General features: G+C 45.1%; 1 long non-coding RNA gene across 1 annotated transcript in view; it reads left to right on the plus strand.

The window, feature by feature from the left end:
• The window catches only part of LOC146425627 (uncharacterized), a 449,835-nt gene that overhangs the window by 202,621 nt on the left and 231,830 nt on the right, over positions 1-15,384 (plus strand). The gene's annotated exons all lie outside the window — the stretch shown is intronic.

Consider the following 15,384-nt stretch of genomic DNA (forward strand, 5'->3'; position numbering starts at 1 on the left):
TCAAATGCATGCTTAGCTGATAAGCCATCAGGCTAGAGCTGTTACCTACAATTTGAATTAAGAGTACAGCCTTCAGCCCTGGAAGCCACAGACAGGCGCCTGTGCTGGTGGAAGGGGGCAAAAGCTCAGAGAATCTTTCTCCCTATGCACCTTCATTGTCACATATACATGATGTCGCATTTTTCCACTCTCAGGTCCCTTTCAAAAGTCCAGCAGCTGCTCCCATAAAAAAGGTTCTAGAAGAAAAAGCCAGTGCTGGTCTGCACCTTCCCCTTGCCGCATGTAAGCCACACCAAACTCACCAGTGCACTCTGTACTTTCCTTCTCTGCTGCATCTACCTTTATGTTCTCTGGATCTCGGAATCTAAAGCTAAACTGAATTGTTTTGACATAGGGCTGGGTTAAGAATATGTGCCAGCACAGGTATCTTTCTTTGACCTTCCCCCTTCCGATTGATAACTTGAATTTGGCAGGCAACTGAGTGGCAGCCACACTCTTTTTGCAGCTTGTAAACTGCTCACGTAACTGTCAGTGATTGATATGGGTACTGAGCCTGGTTCATGCAAAGTCCAATTTATTGTACAGAGCACATCTTTTTTATACTGTTACAATCTATAGCTTAGCCATTACAAGAACTTTGGTTTGCAGGGTTACATGTTTTACTTTCGTTAAAGGCTACTGATCACCATCATCTTGCTTAACCTCTCCTGCTAATCACTTATGCATAAGGTAAACACAAACTTGTCTTACTCTTTGTCTCAGCCCCTGCTAGGGGCGATTCAGCTTATCTCTCCTAATGTTTCGCATTAACTGATAACAAAAGACTTTTGCAGCCCTCCGACCCTGCAGCTCCACCCTGAACTCCCACATGTAACCACGGAGTTCCTCTGGTTCATCCTTCTCCTTAAGAAACATCATGCTTTTTCATTCTCCCAGAGTGTGAAATGTCCATCTACTTCCGTCCCGTTCCGCTGTAAAAGGGGGAATGTTGCTGTTGAGCAGCTAGCAGAGTAATGAATGCATCGGTTCTCAGTGGCAAGAAGGAATGACCTTTATTGTTTTGATTTCATCACATATATAGAGTTCTCAAAAGTCACCCAGATTGGTCAGTCAGAAGCCTTCCCCCAGGCCTGATTAGCCAGGCCTGCACTGCCCAAGTTCTGGGACACTGTTCCAAAAACATCCAAACTTTATCTTTATTTACAAAACACAAGAAAACTTCTCATGGAAAAAACTGTGCTAGCCACAGGGGAATAGGGAAAGATTGTTTTTAATAGATTTCTCGGACAAAAAATAAAGCGCAAGTGCAGAAATATTATATCTGAGAACTGATTATTTATAAAGAAGGATAAGTGTTCCTACCAAAGGGGGACAGAAAAAGGAGCAAAGAGGGAAAAAGAGACATGGAGAGAGAAAGAATACCAGAGAGATCATTATTGCTGTACCCCAGGCACCCCATCGGTGAGGGTTTGGCTGATGAAGAGTGTGTGCTGCGAGCTGCAAGGAGTCTGTGTGGCTCCCTTGGCAGGTTGGGCGTGATTTTCAAACAACAGAAACTGCGTGTCCCTTCCATGCACATGGAGCGGGATTGCAGGGAGAAAAATGAAAAGGGGGAGGGGGGAGGGGGGCAGAGCTGACTCTCCAGGTGAGCCACCACTCCCTCTAAGAAACCCAAAGAAAATGGACCTCAGTTGTGTCACAGTTAACTGCTTTTATGTGTTCGGCCCTCCTATAGCATGACTTCCTGCGCACTTTTTCCACACATTTTTTCCTGGGCATCCAGGTGTCACCGAATCTGCGGGAAAAAAAATACAAAAGCCTTCTAACAACATTTTAATGTTAGAGAGTCAAGGCATTACTTTATTATCTGGCCAGGATGTTGTTCTGGCCAGGATGTACCACAGAAATCATCTCATCTACACATAGCCTGGGTGTGTAGAGAGAATCATTCTATGATACACAGCTTTTACTCGATTTTTCAGATATTTTATACAGTAAAAATACATAGGAAAGCATTGGGTCAGTGTTCATTGGTCTAAAGTTGAGCAAACTCTTAGTATTTAGTTTTCTATTGGATCCGAATCTCTTCGCCTCTGATGCTAATTAGATTCTTCATTCTTCAGTTTTTCTTATCAGTCTTTTTTCTGGGCCAGGATGTCTTCAGCCCTGCTGGAGGTGGTCTGGGGTAGCCGCTTGTGATATCCATTATGTCTTGTTGATAACCACAAGGTCCTGGCGGATGTTCTGTTAATAGTCTTTATCTTTCTGGTTATCTTCGGGGTCACTCCCAACCTGTTGGTATGCTGAGTTCACCAGACCTCATCTGGTGGAGCAATGCCCTGGAAGAAACCTAAAATTCCTTTTCCCAGGGTAAAGACAAACAAAACCTTTGACTAAAGTTTTACAAAATTTTTGACCTGATATATTTTCCAACACAGGGATCTGCCCCACCAGCAAGGGGGGTCACATGCAGACAAGTAGTGGAAGCTTCCTCTCTCCTGATTGGCTGCCAGGGGGACAGAGGTCCCAGCACGTATACAGGCCCTATGGTAATTTTTTCACCTCATGTATAACATATGTTGAGGCATAAATAAAAATCAGATTGGTCTCTCACAACTTCTCACAGAGAACACTGTGCTGACAGAGAAGCAGTCCAGTGTACTGCTTCTGGTGAAACATTCCAGTGCCAAGCACTTTTCTTCTCAGCTTTACATACCATCACATTCTATCAGTCTTGTAGACTGAATCTAAATGGAAAAGTTTTTGGCTACATCTTGCACAGATTACTGTGCCAGGACAAGAAGCTTGCTTGGACCTTGCCCATTAGGGAAGTGGGAACTTGTATTCAAACCACAATCAAGTGGCAGTCCTCTTTCCTTTACAACCTGCAAACTGCCATCAGATTACTGTGCTCTGCATGTTCCTTCTCATCTCAAAGTGTCATCACATGCTTTACAGCTTCGTAATGCCTGAAGATCTGAATATTATTCTCTTACAGAAAAAATGTGCCAGGACAAAGTCCATTTCTTCTTGTTATAAACAAATTCACAAGCTGACAGTTTTAGAAATATAATCTTGAACATTTATTAGGGGAACAAAGGCATATGGTGCCGGGCGCGCATTGCAAGTTTGTCTTTGCCAGTAGCACACCCTCTATTCATCTTAATGTGTATTTAAGTACTTTCTGTAACAGTTACATATTCATTAAGTCCCGAAAAAAAGCTATTTACACTTCAACCACCCATCTTTCTTCGATCTTTGCCCCCTTTCACCAGCGCAGCTGTCTTGGGTCCTCTGGTTTGCCTCAGGGCTGAAGGCAGAAATCCCCTCTCAATGTTTCTTCAGCTCTAATTCAATTTGTGGCTGACAGCTTCTCAGGGAGGTGTGAATGGAGATAACAGACTTCCTGGGATGCATGAGGTTTATTTCTTTTTATTTCTTTATGGTGTCTTGATCTCTGGCCTTGTGGCTTATCAGCTTAGAAGACATTTATTACCATGTATTTCTTACCACGTTTTCTAACATATTACAACTATTTTGAAATTATAATTCACTCTAACTTTGTTTCTACTTAACTATATTTTATCTTAGTGCTACTTTACACAGTACATTATCACTTGTAAATGTTAAATTCATATATGAGAAAGCCAACATTCACTATCCACTCATTTATCACAACCCCCCCTTTTTTTATGTTGGCTTGAACTATAATTTTTATTCAAACTTCATTGTTATGCTTGAAATTTTTACAGATTAACCGGGCTTCTTCAAGAGGGTCTCCAATGTTGTTTTGTTTCTTCAGGATCATTATTCTTTGTGCAGTCCCAGAAGCAGCTTGTCTCGGGTCTGTGGGCACGGTGATTAGCTGCATACCTTGGACAACACTTGTGATTAGCCAGATGAAACAGGGAATTAAACAAGGAAGGAATACTAACCCAGCGATTGCATACAAAAGGAAAAAACCTAGTTTCTTCCACCAAGTCGTTCCTAGGAATTTATCCCACCAATTTACTTCTAATACTGTTTCCCATTTTTGAACTGGTACATGAGCAATCTTTTGTATGTCTGTGGCAATATCATGTATAGCTTGACTATTATCAGTTATTTGCAGGCAACTGTAGCAACGTGGTGTTTTGAGATTCCATGTGCTCCTTTGTCCCTCTGCTTTGTATACCATTGGTTAATTTTGAAATATGCTCTGCTGTACCCCAAAATCTATTGATGGGTTCCCTATGCCTGTCTTCCCTTCAGACTCCTCGGGACTGGCTCTGGGGGAGACAGTCCCTCCCCCTTCCTTTCCCTTTATAAGTCGATGTCCGGATCAACTCAAGGTCTCTGCATCTCTGAGCTGCTAGCATCTGCTCCCTGCCCTGTCTCCCTTCCCCCTTCTCCTTCCCTGCAACCCCCTTTTCCCGTTACCCCAAATAAACCTCTCTAGCAGAACAGAGATGGAGTCCAGTTCTTCCTTTGTATCACTATATTCCTGCTTGAATTGACGTGGTTTGAAGACTCACGCCATGCTGCAGAACCTCGGGGGCCGCCTGCACCAGACCCGGTGGGATTTACACGAACCAGAGACCCGGTCTGGGGGAGCAGCCGGCCTGTGCCACCCTCCTGGACCGAGAAACATCAGGCAACAATTGGAGGAATTAAATTTCCCACATACTCCTCCTTTTTCTGCTAATAGATAGTCAAGGGCTAAATGGTTTTGGTAAGTCATGGCACTGGTTGGGGATAGCGGCTTGGTAACTAATTCTAAAGCCGAGGATGTTTAGTTGCTAATAATTTCGACCACCACTTGGAGTCTTATTATCCTATTTAGCCTATAAATGGGGGTTCTGTATCCCCAGGATCCACCTTGAGCTCGGGTGGCTGGGCCATAATATTCTATTATTCTTTCAGGTGGCCACTCATCATTTTTCCACATTTGAGTGCCTCCTACTTTGTCACTCAATTTTCAGATACTTTCTTGTTGGGGTGGGTGATACCATCTCAGGAACTGCTGAGGAGCTGAGGGGTTCCAACACAGCAGAACCCCACTGGTGGAAGCCTTCTTAGTCCTCCCCCCTGGAGAACACGATGGTTCCTCCCCAAATTATGTAAATCCCCCCAGCTGTAACCTAACCCTTGATCCCATGCCTTCCTCCTCCCATTGGTTGTGGTGTTCCCCCCGCCTCCTCTCCCCTGACCCTCCAGCCGCCCCTTTAAATGTAGACGGCTGGGGTGTCTCGTCCTCTTTTTGGCCCCGGAACCCTTCAGAATAAACTCTGGAACCTCCGGCTGACTGAGCGCTCTGAATTCTTTGTCTCTGGTAACGCACGAGTTATCCAACTCCGTGGGTGAGTGAGAATATGTGCCTTACACCGGCACGGGTGTGAGAAGGGCTTTTCTGTACAGCACCAGGCAGTGCTGGCTGGAGTGATCTCTCGAAAGCCATAGAGACACTTTCGGTAAACGCAGAGGCCTGGTTCCACCCCTCCTCCCCCTCCGCGTTACTTTCTATTGAACTTCGCTTTTTTCTTTGTAAGTCCTCATAAACTGGAATGCCTAGATTTTTCCCTACTGCCGTTGGCAATAAAAACAAATCCCGGCTGAATTGTTCCAATTGTGAATTGTTCCAATTGTACAGACTCCTCTCCAATCTTTGGGGAGTCTAGTATAAGCTTTTCTTCCACAAATCCAAAAGAGTCCATCTGGGGCATCCCACAGCATATTAACACTGCTACTACCGTTCCAGTAATTATGTAATCCTGTCATGCCTGGAAAAGGACTGATAAAGTCATCATTGCTACTGTTACACCAGAATAAGGTAGTGCTTTTTTGGGTGCTAAAATTTTTGCTTGGCTGATTGCTCAGTTTCCAATAGCCCTTAGGGGTTTCTGGTGACCACCAACGGTGGGTCACATTTGTGAATAGGGTTCTTTTACACAGGGTTATTCCTACCCAGGTTTTATATACTGCTCGACCCTCTCTCCCAATGCATTCCTCACCCATTACTCCTGAATTTAGCATCCACCCTTCAGGGCGGTGTTCTCTAGAGATTTTGGTTTTATTCCGCAACAAAATTTCGGGGACACTTAGGCTAATTCCCCTCCAGGGCCACAGCTCATTTGTCAAGGCACCTCCGCATATCCAGCAGTCGCTGACATTTAGAGCTTGTGCTATTCGTTCCATTAAATCTATAAATAGATTTTCACCTACTGGTGGACTAGGAAGTGTTTCTTTTAGCTGCTCTTTAACTTATAGAGGGAGTCTGAGGAAGTTAAGGGTGTCTGGGTCTGTTTCAGGATGCTTTTGAGAGTCTGTATTCGCTGCTCTATTAGTTCTTTTTTAGTTATGTCTTGTACATCCCCTCCGTCTGAAATGTCCCACATTCCTGCTTTGGCAAAACAAACATTCTGTCCTTTCGGACACAGTAGCCCAAGCTGATGTCCCCCTGAGGATTTTAATTTCGCTACCCATAGTGAGTGTTTTCCATAATTACAAGTTTCTAGTGATTTTGTGTAAAATAGAAATTATTAATGTAAAAGAACTAGAAGCTGGATAATAGTAATAATAATATTTTTGAACTGATTTAGAGAGCCAGAGATTGGATAATGATTTACTAAGATATGCCTGCTGCAATCCATTTATTATTCACTTAATGAATTTGTGCCTACCTGGTATCGGGGAGGATGGAGAGAAGAGAGCCAAATAATTGAAAGAAACCACCAAGTGTAACCAAGCATCCCGCTCTTGGACCCCAGGACCGGTACAAGTTGGTTCTCAGGCTTGGACTTGGACCAAGAACCAAGGGAGCATGCGCAAGGGAACAGGGTGAACAGTTCATCGTGATGAAGAGTATGGATCATGTAGTAATCAATCATTTGGGACCCTTGCCCACAATTAATCTGGGACACTGCGCTTGCGCGGGCATATTTAAATGAACTTTGAACTCATTATAATACGAAGCGGGGATAGATAATGAATATGTATAGGGGCTTTGTCTAACTTTATGCATATGTAATCTGTAACCTAATATAAACCAAGTGAAGTGCTGCTGAGGGTGTGCATGTTTTTGGACGGGCTACCCCCCATGCACCCCAGCTGGAATAAACACATACCTCCTTCATAACTATCTGAGTTGTGGAGTCATTCCGTGCTTCACTAGGGGCGCTTCATAATAGTACACATTATTTACTATTTTGTGCCAGGTTAGATAAAGAAGCACGGCTGCCCCATCGCATAAGGAAGTTACACTTGGTGCAGGGATTTGTTAGATTCGCGTTGCTTGGGGTTACCCATGCGAGGATACATGTGATAATTATAATCGCCACGGTTGTAATTGGAGGTCCAGTATGGCATACTTCCCCTCGTCTCATGCTCCCCGAGGTTGCTGCTCGTGGCCGGACTATACCTGAGACAGGTGCAGAGGCTAACCCGGGTTTGCCCTCCTTACACCACTTGTTCCATTTCCATGCAAATCGTACTGCACACAAACGTAATTTTTGCTCCCATTTTTCTTCAGGAATTTCCTAAATTTCAGGTACGAGTAACTCCCACCCACACAGAATTTGTTCTATCGCAGTATTTTCCTGGTCTCTTTGTTCTTTATGCTTTTGGTAGTTCAGACAGCGGGGATGCCTCCTTGTTGAAGAGCAATACCATTTATTCGATCATTCAACACCTTTGCATAATACCCATGCTTGATGATTTAAGTGGCGGTGTTTTAGATGTTGTGTGTTTTAGTTGGTAATGATCTCCCCTGGCCTCTTGAAAGGTTGCATTATTCTTATGCTAATAGTGCCAAGTATCTAGCCAGCTGTCAGGCCGGTGTTTTTTTACCCAGGATATTGTGGTTTCCCACTCTACTTTAGCTATTTCCCACCCAGCAGGGATTGCAAATTACCACCCAAAAATTAGGGTTAAAATCTCAGTTAGGTGCCAGCGATAGCGGGATGCACTCATGCAGTTGGAATTATAGCGGCACCGTGGGCACCACGGTTGTCGTTTATGGGCTATACAATACCAATTTTGTTTACAGCTTATACACTTATACTCGACCCAGCTACAGTGTCTCCTGTTTGGATGAACTAAACCAGGTATGTGAGCTGGTACTGGTGGGGGTTGTAATAATACTTTGAGGTCAGGGTACAGTGTAATTTTTTCTTTATACAAATCACAAGCTAATGCATACACATTGGGACTTTCTGTTTGATACAGTCCTGATCCCCCAGTTTGGGGTGGAACTGTCCCTCCCCAAGGGGGGTGACGAAGGGGTTTTAGGACTTGTCCTGATGGTATTTGGAACCACTGATACAGGCTTGGTTTTATTTCTTCATTATTTACAACTCCTAGGTTTCTCTGTTGATTATTTGAGTCCTCCCAGTTCATTACCCACTTGTACGTGCTTAAGAGTTAATTTTGTATCACCCGGCATAGATATTACAGTCCACTCCTTCAGTTCTTCTACGGGTCCTTTGATTCTGTTGGCGTGGATCCACCCTCACTCCTTGGTTCGGATTGCTGCCTTGGTTGTCAGCAACACCTGGAATGGACCTTCCTGTTGTGGAGCCAGAGTCTGCTCCTTCCACATTTTAACCATTACCCATTCTCCAGGGTGAATATTATGGATTTTAAAGTCTAAGGGTGTGGTTTGAGGAATCATTCCTCTTGCTCACAAGTTTTCTAGTGTTTGAGCAATTGTGGTGATATATTTCTTAATGCTTGCCTCCCCTTCCTCAAAAGTAGCGGTTTCATGCAGGGTGGTTAAAAAGGGCAACCCAAACATCATTTCATGGGGTGACACTCCGAAATCTGATCTGGGTTGTATCTTGACCCTTAATAGGGCCAAAGGTAAACACCTTATCCATGACATCTGTGTTTCAATCATTAGTTTGGTTAAGGTGTTTTTTAGAGTTTGGTTCATTTGTTCTACTCGGCCTGAACTTTGGGGGTGCCATGGGGTATGCAAATCCCATTCCACCCCAGAGCTCATGTGTGGTGTTGCGTCCCCAAAAAGCAGCTGAAAGCCCCAACGCCACACGGAAAGGCGCCAGAGGGGCGCCGGGCGGGGCTGCGCCGGAGCGGAGGAGCATGCAGGAGCCGCGTGGGGCTCGGGGGACAGAAGCCCAGTGGGAAAGGAGGTGGGACGGAGAAATGTATGGACGCAGTCTTTGGTATTCCAGGGAATTTATTAGGATCTTCGGGTGAGAGTCCAGGGAAGGCGAAGGGGGATGGGAAGCAGGGGAAGGGTGGAGAGGCTGAAAGCCCAGAGACTGCAACAGCGAGCACACTGTGGCAGGGGTTTATATGGGAAGGGAAAAGGGGAGGGGATTAGCTCCGGAGAGCCAACCTGGGAAAGTCTGAGGGGAAAGGTCAGGGGTACACTAAAGAGAAACAACGAGAGGGAACTCACGGCACTCTCAATATGAGATATAAAGTAAGCTCCATTTTATTTCACCAAACGAGAGACTTATATACTGTTACAGATATTTCTAATTATAGATACACACACCTGCAGTCTGCTTCTCACACATTCAGGGATCCTCCTGTTAACTCCCTTATTCTTTTCTCATAACACTTCTGACTCCTAATCTTTCTCATGGCATTCTTCCCACAAAACATTCTCAGGCAAACCAACCACTGCAGCTTGTTGGAATTTTACTGAGGCCTGAGAATACTGAAGCCTTGCTCAGGCTTGCTCAGTTAGCATGAGTTTTGCTGGAAAACTGCGTTTTCCAACAGTACACACCAATAGACTTCTGATAGGGAAGGATGCATAATTCAAAAAGAACCAATAATATACAGAGAAGGAGAACAAAGGAGAAACCTCCGGACTTTGGCTGCGGTGCATGCTTAAAACTTGCAGACACACACTGCTACACTCGTGTTGTTTGCTGTAAAACTTTTTATGTAAAATGTGTTCCTCTATCTGAGTCTATTTTATTAACCATTCCATACCTGGGAATAATTTGTTCTAGGAGAGTTTTGCAGACCACATTCGCTGTAGCTCTAACAGCTGGAACAGCTTCTACCCAGTGAGTTAAATGGTCTATTATTACTAATAAAAATTTCCATCTCTGCACTTGGGGAGGTTCAGTAAAGTCCACTTGGATGCTTGGAAATGGTCGCAGGGCTAACTCACTCTCTCCTGGTATGGTGTAAGGGTCGATCCAAGAATTGAGTTCTGTCTCAACATTTCTCATCAGAAATTACAGGTGCAGGACTTATGCAGAGAATGCTGTGTACTTGCCTAAGGCTGGTGCGGAGCGAATGCTTCGTGCCCGCCTAAGGTAGTACGGAACGAATGCTTTGTGCCTACCCAAAGCTGATACGGAGCGAATGCTTTGTACCTGCCTAAGGTGGTACAGAACGAAGACTTTGCACCTGCCTGAGTTGATACAGAACAAAGGCCTTGTGCCTGCCAATGCGGGTATGTGACGAAGGCTTTGCACCCGTTGCCCTGACACCCATTGTGAAAAACCTGCCGACCATGCCTCGGACACTCCTCCCTTGACCCTGCCAAGTGGAGTTTGGCAAATCTCCACAAGAATTAAGGGGGGGCAAAGGCGGCTGGCAAGGAGGGACCAGGTGTATGGACTAGCATAAAAGACAGCTTTGGAGTGGCTGAACTCCGAAGATCTTCCCCACCGAAAGATCACATCGATCTTTGCAGAGGCCAAGGAACGCCGACTGACCGGGACTCCAGGGACGCTGGACATCTGTGGACCCGTGGTGGTAGCTATAGCCCCTTTCCTTCCCTTTCCTCCCCATCTTTTCCCAATTTTCTCTCTTTCTCTCTCTATCGCAGGCCGCTTTACAGGCCAAATTAATAAAGTTCCCCCTTGGATTGAAATTTAACTCCCTTGACTTGTTGCATTTTGTGTTTTCTTTTCCTTTTTGCACTCTGAGATCGTAGCTGGTATGAACCATCACGCGTCTGCTCATGAGTGGACCGTGACATATGTTTTTTCCCATATTCTGTTTATTTACTCTCTGACATGTTATACAGTTTTTAATAACTTGTTTGGCTAATCTGAAAATCTCAATGCACCCATAATTCCTCAAAAAATGATCACACAAAGCTTGAGTCCCCCAGTGAGTTTTTTGGTGCATATTTTCCAGTATTTTTCTGGCAAGGGGCGTATTAAGTAACTGCCTCCCATCAGAAAGTTTCCATTGCCCTGATTGGTTTCGCTCACCCCCTATCTTACGAAATTCCTTCTCTTCCGCTTTGCTAAATTTTGGGATTTCTAATTCTTCTTTGCCTGGAGTTAGGATTAACATAACTTTTTCGCTTCCATTTTCTGCTGCATCTCTGGCTTCCTGATCTGCTAAATTATTCCCTCTTATTTCTAAGGTTTTTCCTTTTTGGTGTCCTTTAATATGCGCTACAGCTATTTCCTTAGGCAACCTTAATGCTTCTAAGATTTCTAAAATAAGTTCTTCATTAATTAGTCCCTTTCCCCTTGAGTTTAATAACCCTCTTTCTTCCCAGATTTTCCCAAAAGTGTGTACTACTCCATATGCGTATTTTGAATCTGTAAAGATTGTTCCTACTTTTCCTTCTCATAAACTCAAGGCTCTATTAATGGTGTACAACTCACAAGATTGGGCTGACCAGTGACTAGGCAGTTTTCCTTTTTCCTTAAGTCCCATAGTTTTCCTGTCTACTACAGCATATCCAGACATTCGCTGCCCTTGCTGGCACCTGGAAGACCCATCGATAAATAACTTTTCCCTATCCAGTAGTTCACATTCCATTAAGTCTTCTCATATTTTTGTTTGATAATCTATTAGTTCTAAACAATCATGGGTAACATTCCCCTCTGATTCCCCATTCAAAAACTGGGCAGGGTTCACATGGCTACTTGTGGAAATCGTCAGATTTGTAGTTTCTAGAAGCATTGTTTCATACTTTAGCATCCTTGAATCTGTGAGTGTCTCAGATTAGAGACAAATTTCTCTAGGTGGAGAGTGCTCCGAACAAACGCCTCCCCCAAAAGCCAAGGGCTCTGGCACCCCCTCCCCCACCCACAACAGAATTTCTTAGATGAAAGTGAAAAAAACTATTTATTTAACAGAACATGGAGAGTGCTCTGCAAGGCACAGGGGAAGGGGAAAACAGGGGAAAAGGAGTTATTAAACCTGAGTAATCAGCTGGCGAACTTTAGCGTCCTTTTCCTCAGAAGTAGTTTCCCCTCTCCGGGGGCCCCCGGGGGCTAGGCGGAGTTGCTCTGGTAGCTCCCTGGAGGATTCTCGTCTGTTGTCCTCCGTCCTCCTGGACTCCTTGGGTTTTCCGGGTGAGAAAGCAAATAGAAAAAAAGGGTCTAAAAAAAGACGACGAAGAAGCAATCCCAGGGAAAAACTAGCAGCCTCGACAAAAGCCGCAGCAGTCAGTCCCAGGAATGCCTTTTCCTCCCCCTCACTCCCCTGCAGAGAGGTTTGGAAAAGAGTTTTAAACAGCCCGTGATCATTCCACTTGCTGAAAGCAGTTAAAGCCACAGGACCACATTTCTGAGCATACAAGCAACGATAGGGAATACCGGATTATCATCACCCCAGGACATTCCACCCCTTAGTCCATATCATTGTCTTAAAGCCCACCCTAACATGTTTCAACATAGGGTGTTTCGCCTGCTGGCAGTTGGTTGTATGGTGGAGCTTCCTCCACATGAGTCACCTGTTCCAGCTCTTCTTCCTCAATCAGACTAAAATCTTCACCTTCAGGCCAATTTGTAATTATTTCCAAAATCCCAGGGCCATTCAGATTTCCCATACAGGCACACTGTGTGATAAGGGCAATCCATTTGCTCCATGTGCCATTGGCGGCATGGTGAGTAGAGGGAACCTCTGCTTTAAACATCCACCCCAGCACTGGTAGTCGGGGTGCCAGGAAGAGTTGTGCTTCTGTGCCAATCACCTCTGAGGCAGCTTGGACTCCTTCGTAAGCTGCCAAGATTTCTTTCTCTGTTGGGGTGTAGTTGACTTCAGACCCTCTGTAACTTCGACTCCAGAATTCCAGTGGACGACCCCGAGTCTCACCAGGCACCTTCTGCCACAGGCTCCACTGTTGGAAAACACAGTTTTCCAGCAAAATTTGTGTTAGTTGAGCAGGCCTGAACAAAGCCTTAGCATAGGCAGGCCTCAGTAAAAATCCTAGTAAAGTGTCATGAGAAGCTAAAACCTGGGAACACAGCTGTGTGTTTCTAGGCTGTGGAAAAAATGTTATGAGAAAAGATAGGGAGTCAGAAGTGTTATGAGAAAAGAATAAGAGAGTCACCAGGAAAAACTCTGATTATGTGAGAACAGACTGCAGATACGTGTGTAACTATAATTAGTAACATCTGTAACAGTATATAAGTTTCTTGTTTGGTGAAATAGAATGAAGCTTGCTTTATATCTCACATTGAGACTGCCGTGAGTTTCCTCGCACTTCTCGTCAAATGGTGACCCCGACGTGATACGGAGATACAGATAGCAGGACTTAGGACCCTGCTCCGAGAAGTGACGACCACGGACACTGGCAGCAGAGTTTACAACCCTGCTCCAGACAGCAGCGAGAACGGAGAGGTACCGGAGCAGCACCGGTGAGCCAAGGTCATCGCCCCTGCTAGGGGGGGTGATCCAAGGGCTCGGGCCGAACAAGACCCGCTTCCGTAAGGGCTATAACCTCAGTAAAGCTGCAATTGGCGACCGCGGAAGATAGAGAGACGACGGCGGCGACCAAGGTGCTTTAAACCCAGCTGGACCAATATGGAGACGGAGGTAGCCCAATGTTTGTTGTTATGCTTTTTAGAAAAGCATGGACTCAGTAAAGGCCCTCTATCGCAGTTAGCTGGTCTAATGGTGGTGGGACACGCCTATGGATTTTTTACAAATCCTGTTACAGTATTCGACATAAAAGAGTGGTTAAATTATGGAGCTAGTTTACTTCTGGAGGGTGATAAAATTGCAAAAAAGCTTGGCAAACCGTGGAGTAAAGTCATAGCCTGCTTACAGCAACATGCAACAGAGCGAGAACTTGCAAGGGTGACAGCACAGGAAATAGCAGCCGCAAAGAGCAGAGAAAAAACTGAGAGTTGCTGTCCTGCTTTTAACATGCAAAAGACTCCAGCAGCCGCGCGGCCGGGGGAGCCCCCCCCGCCAGAGGGGAGGGGGAATCGTAGCTCTCCCTCGCTGCCACCGCTGGCAAGGGGAGGGCGCTCCGCACCACTGCCGGGAGCTGAAAATACAAAGTTACCTGATTGGATGAAAAAACTATTCCTGTGTCAATATATCATAGAACTTAGCAACTTTACAACGAAAAACATCTTAGCTGCTTTATTTGAAAGTGCCACTGTTGAATTTTTGCCAGAACAACTGGATACGATGCTGGGGAGGGTTCAAGTAATGCGGGTAAAGCGCTGGAGTAACCAACAACCAACCCGTTGTTATCGGTGTGGCAGCAAAGAACACATACGAAAAAATTGTAGCGAGAAAGTTTGGTGTTCCCGCTGCAACAGAGATACTCACACCACAGAGGCTTGTAAAAACAAGACCGGCGGCTGCGCAGCAGTGACGGCCCCTGCCCTCCGCCGCACGCTGCCTGAGTCCCGCACGCACAGACCTGTGGCGGAAGTTGCTCCAACCACGGTTTCCGGTCAACTGGCAAAGAAAGCGGAAGTCCCAGAGGGTGCCCCGGTAGGCGGAGCCGTGAGCCATCCATGCCTCCTTCACCGCCCCAACTGCTACGTCTGTGGTGAGATCCTAAACTCTACCCCTCCCCAAGGATGAATAAATGATTGACAGCTTCAGCAGCAAACCAAAACTAACCAACAGCGTTGCCAGCAGAAACAACAGTCTGATACCCGAATGGAGTTGTTTCTCCTCGTAGTCATGGAGAACTTTCAAGAGTTCTTTCTTTTTGCTCTCTAGCTGCAGATACAGATCTTTGAACACGTTCTCCAGCTGCTCCCCCCAAAACCTCTAATTATTCACTTTGCTGGGTGAAAAACCCATTGCCAAGTGTCAGCCACCAACCAGAGCTAACCAGCAGCACAGCCTTGCTATGGCTTGATCCGGTGCAGCTTCATGACTTTTCAGCTTTTCTAGAGTTCCAGGAAAATGTCTTTGAGCTTGGCTCCTTCCGTAAGCACTTGTCCTGGCAGACCTTCACCGCCTGCTGCAGCTCAGCAACCAAAACTCCCTGAAAATGTCCAATTTCTTAAGAGTTTTGATGTGTGAATGAAACCTATGAGTAAAGTTCTACTGAATAGTTTAAGCTACCTGTTAAATGCCTTTAGTTAAGTATAGATTCTGTTAAAGTTATGTAATACTGAATTTAAATTCTATTAAGTTTTAAATTCTGTTAGAGTTAAGTTTTGTTAAAGTGATATCAACTTTAAATTCCATTATAGTTAA

The sequence above is a fragment of the Lichenostomus cassidix genome, chromosome W (genome assembly GCF_008360975.1).
Source record: "Lichenostomus cassidix isolate B80296 chromosome W, HeHo_3.0, whole genome shotgun sequence".
Taxonomy (NCBI): Eukaryota; Metazoa; Chordata; class Aves; order Passeriformes; family Meliphagidae; genus Lichenostomus; species Lichenostomus cassidix.